Below are 5,242 nucleotides of genomic sequence, written 5' to 3'. Positions count from 1 at the left end.
TGGCACTAAACCAGCCCTCATGGCCCCTATAGGCTGAAAGCGCATTTAAACTCAGTGGTAAAAGCGAGATTTAATTGGTTTGAGGTCCCAGTATATGTAAATGGTAGAGGGTGGCTCCTCCCATGCACCTGATGGGGAGTATTACAGCTCTTTACAGCTATCACTGCACTGTTTCCAAGAGCGCAGCGCCGCCACCATGACACTCACTGGACATAAGCATTAAGGATTTCCGTCTTCACAAAGTAAACTCGCCGCTATATTTTCCAAGAAAAAGTTTGCCAAAACTGTCCACTTGTTTTCCAGATGCACGCTCCTTTCTGTCAAGAAACATATAAACTCAGCAAGAAGCCAAATTATAGTGAGCTGGAAGCCCAACAGGTAAAGTTTTCAAAGTAAAGGACCTGTTCGATTTTAAGTGTTTATGTTCTTACATGTAGGCTAGTTGCGGTTCTTTTTTTTATTGCAAAAGTTTGGAAACTTATTGGCCGGTTTGAAATCTGTGTGGTCACTCCTCAAGCGATGACAGCCAGCACATGACCATTTTACTTTCTTATTTTCAGTGTTCATCACGCCGCACATCTACAGGGGTCTTCCCCTGCTGCTGTCATCCCCCAGCGGAGATCCTGAGCCCGGCAGCGTACAGCCCCATCACAGTGTGGACTTACCAGCAACTTGCCGCTGTCTCCGCTCCCTAGTGACCTCTCCCCCATCTCTGGATACCCCTCCTCGCTCTCAGACCACTCCTCTAAAGACCATAGTGGCTCTGAAAGCCCGAGGAGTGATGAACGAGCAAAATGGCGCCCAAACTGATAGACCCTCACGGAGTGGAAGCAGAGAAATTCCAATGTAGTTTGTGTAGCAAGTCCTACTCCACGTATTCTGGGACTGCTCAAGCATAAACAGCTGCACTGCGACGCCCAAACGAGGGAAATCCTTCAGTTGTAATACTGCGAGAAGGAGTATGTGAGCCTGGGAGCTCTCAAAAGCACATCAGGACTCACACGTTGCCTTGTGTTTGCAAAATATGCGGGAAAGCTTTCTCTAGACCGGGCTGCTCCAAGGACACATCAGGACGCACACGGTGAGTGGATGGGGGAATAACAGTTAGAAGGGCCTTCTGTGTGAAGAGGCAGAATGGGCTTTTGCAGGCACAGACTAATTGTGTTCAACTTAGTACATGATTGAACAGCCTTATTACCATGTTTCACGTTTTACAACAGTTTTGCAGTGAGGGTGATATTGCTGTGAAACTCTCAAAAGGTATTACTTCCTGTAGGTTTGGCTGTGTGTGAATAGAAAAAATATGGCTTTTTTTTTTTTTTTTTACAATGTCAAAATCAACACAATTCAGCAACAGAATAGAGTGCTTTGTTTTAAACACTGTGTTGCAACCAGACAAAAGTCATAGGCCCATAGATCCCCTGTAAACATTTTGGTCACTTATGTTTGTGTACCATCTTTAACAATGTTTTCTGTCTCATTTCCCCCTCGAAGGAGAGAAGCCATTCTCCTGCCTCACTGCAACAGGGCTTTTGCAGACGGTCCAATCTCAGGGCTCACCTACAGACCCATTCGGTGAAAAAATACCAATGCAAGACTGCTCCAAAACCTTCTCCAGGATGTCTCTCTTGCACAAGCATGAGGAATTGGTTGTGTGTAGCACTGAACTGGGATACTTGTCCACTACAGAGAATAAAAAAAACTCTGTTGCTTCTTTATTTTTCCAGAAGAACTGTCAGGGAATCACATCGAAGGGGGTTTGTTTCCCAAATATGCAGACTTTTTCTTCTTCTAGGAACAGTCCATGTCATTTCAGAGTGAAAAATAGCTCTGTGCTCACATGCTTTTTGTTTCAAGCAGTGTTTCTGTGATTGCAATTGTGTCGAGCTTTGTTATGCCATGTACTCACCTACTGTGCTATTCATGCACTTTCCTGCATGTCTAGAATGATTTATACGCCTTCACAATGTTATCTGCAGTGTTTTGTACAAAGGTCTCTCAATGGCTGATATGCAGTCCTCCACTTTTCTTTATATGCACCACACAAACGATGCCAAAAGGCGCATTATGAATGACAGTACATATAACTAGAGGAATACTGAAGCCATGTTATTAGGGAACAAGTGCAAACTTATTTTTAGGGTGAAATATATAACTTTTTTGCACATTAGAAACAGTTTGCCAGCACTCAAACAGCAAAATACATTTTCTCAAGTGCCTCAGTTTATTTGGCAATAATATGTATTATTCAACAACAGTTTCTGTTATATTTTTATATATTGAATGAAGCGTGACTGAGATGATTGTATATTTACAGTAAAAACTGTGATGCTGAATAATTTCATATTTTCATATTTTCATGACACTTAAGAAATAAAGTTCATGACATTTTGTTATAATTTTGGCATCTTTCAAGTTGCTTTTCATCTGTGAAGCCTTTGGTGTATGATTGGCTCTTTCAGCAGGACTCAGCAGCATTCAGTGATTGTTACCCGCTCTGAATGGTACAACTTGCCAAAAGAAGTAATGACATTTAATACAGCTGCACCATCTCATGTTATGCTTATGTAAAAATGAGGAGAGATGTGACTCCGCTCTGAATCAGGCCTGAACCTGTTCCTTGTGAACCTGTCCAGACATCACAACAATCTTGAAATTTAACACATACTAGCTATATTGATCTGCACTCATTGTTATACCCTTTGAGGGCCCATGACTTTCTTTACCTAAGTGTGTATAAGGTTTAAATGCAAGAGTGTAGTCTCTTAGAAAGTAATATTAATCTCATGTCATTAATATATGTAACATGAGGAAAAGGGTTTTTTGTAATCTTTTCAATCATAACAATCAGTGCAGGGCACAGGGAATTCAGATTTTAATAGTTTTCACAAAAAGCTCAAATGTGCATTTGTTTGACAACCTCCTTGGATTTCTGGGATGCTTGCCATCAAGGATTAAATAGATCCTCAGGCTACATTTTATTGTCTTTCACCATATTCTGTCTACTTAGAGCACAAAAAGTGCAACGCCTGAAGGGATACAGTCAAAGTTGAACTCTTTCTAACAAAACCAGAGTGTGTTCCCATTTGCCCTAATGCCCAAAAGCTGCTGATGAAAGATGTGATCTGACAAATAGACACTTGTTTTTCTCGCACCGAGGGGCTGAACTCCCCTGTAGGTAGACACTCTTCGTGTTGTGAGTCATCATCGAGCTATTCCAGGTGCTCACCGCCGCACTGTGGGTCGGGCCAGGTGGCTCCAGGGCTCTTCAGCAACTTCACTGGAAAGCGGGTGCAACCAGAGGATACAAACCACAGCCACGGTCCACTGCAGAAACTCAACCATGACCTAATGTGGAAACATTTACAAGCAGCAGGTCTTATATTCAGATCATTTGCCTCATAAAAGGAAAGTGCCATCAAGAGGGCACTCAAACTCTAATAGTGACACTGTTTGTCCTCACTCATTTATATGTTTTATTCCATGGGCAACACTTTATCATACTAGTGTCAGAGAGGAATAAAATGAATGCATAACACCCCCAATTCGCTTCATAATCTTGTGAGATTTCCCCTTTACAACAACAATTAACTGCATGACTGATTTCTCAGATTACAACAACATGTTAAATGCTTTCCCCTCCGACATGAATATTTGATGATAGTGGAGGAGAAGGGGAGGGAAGCAGCAGGAACTCATTTGTTTTAAGCATATTCCATTGGAGGATGTGTTAAAGAATATGAGATCAAATATTTTTAGGTGGGGAGACTGATAATAGTCACACTCTTGTGTGTAAATTGTGAATCCCACAGATGCCGAAAGCAGGTAGATAGACTGTGGGTGTTTTGCAATTAGTTTAAAAAAAAGAACATCTCTGTGCTGAAGTATTGTGAAGAAAGATTAAATTGATTTGTTCACGCCAAAGAGTCAACTAGAGTGAACTTATTTGAGGCTTAATTGAGTTGTTTATTATAATCAGTCCAAATAAAATATGATTTTGCCCTACTTACTTTACTTTAGCTGTCCATTCATTGTATTTGGCTGGGAAATATTGTAAAGATGAGGTGAATTTCAATCAGTTCTTTGCCAAAAGCCAACAAAAGGAACATATTTGAGAACTGAATCGTTATCGTTTCAGTGCAAATGAGAGCTGCAACTAATGATTAATTTAATCATCTGTGACTGATGATTATTGTCTCAATTAATTGATTTTTTTTTTCAATAAAATGCAAGAATATTGTGACAAATACCAAAAATATCCCAAGGTGATTTACTCAAATTGCTTGTTTAATTCGACAATCAGTCCAAAACCCCAAGGATATTCAGTTTCTTTTTACATATGATAAAGAAAAGCAGCTAATCCTTACATCTGAGAAGCTGGAAAAGAATAAATTAAACAATTAATGAATTAGCATGATATGTTGCGGATTAATGTTCTTCAATCAAATAATTAATTAATCGCCTAATCATTGCGCTGATGTGCAACAACATCTGATTTTGCCACTTTACTTCAGCTGTCTATACATTTTATTTGGCAGCATACATTTTGATTTTGCTTGTTATTACAGCCTGAATTCATAATATACTCTTATTCTATCATTTATTTATATTACATATGAAATAAATGTCCTCACTCTGCACATTGGTGCTTGGAGGCAACATAAAAATCCAGAGCAGCCTCAGAGAGCCGTTGGTTGGATGTAAAGGAGGGCACAGCCCTCAGAAACCTGCTGACTTAATGGCGAACAGGGAGTATGATTCCTTTATGACCATCAAGTGGAACAAATAAAGTTAAGGGCGTCCTCTATGGTCTGATGTCCTAGCCGGGACGTGAGCCCAGCCCTCCTCTCTAACCCCACCACATCAGAAAGGAGATGATTGTGTATTCCCCTGTACTCCGAGCGCCCGGAGGAATGTTGCCTTTTATTGAGCTCCCGCATCTTGTTAAAGTATTCTCTTTCATTTCAGTTGTCTCCTCAAGTGACTGGGTAGCTACTTAGAATGGCTCTGCTTTTCAGCTGGAGGTGCATATTTCCAGATATACTGTGCCTCTAATTGTATGGTGTCCCTTTGCATTGGCGCTCTATTTGTTGATAAATTGGATTATGCAGCGAAGCGAGCATAATTTAATCACCGGGGAGATGGATTCTTCTGAGTTTTGCTGCGGCTTATAGTCTTATGTGTTATCTCATTAAAGTGAAAAAAAAGGTTTACTGGGAAGGGGGTTGAACATCTTTAGAGA

The 5,242-nt window shown here is 40.5% G+C and overlaps 1 pseudogene; it reads left to right on the top strand.

Annotated features, from left to right (window-relative positions):
- The first annotated feature begins 303 nt into the window (after positions 1 to 303).
- LOC116684830 (zinc finger protein SNAI2-like) lies at positions 304 to 1,649 on the top strand (annotated as a pseudogene).
- The last annotated feature ends 3,593 nt before the right edge of the window (positions 1,650 to 5,242 follow it).

This window comes from Etheostoma spectabile, unplaced genomic scaffold (genome assembly GCF_008692095.1).
Source record: "Etheostoma spectabile isolate EspeVRDwgs_2016 unplaced genomic scaffold, UIUC_Espe_1.0 scaffold00569344, whole genome shotgun sequence".
NCBI lineage: Eukaryota > Metazoa > Chordata > Actinopteri > Perciformes > Percidae > Etheostoma > Etheostoma spectabile.
This window is presented reverse-complemented; position numbering and strand designations above follow the sequence as displayed.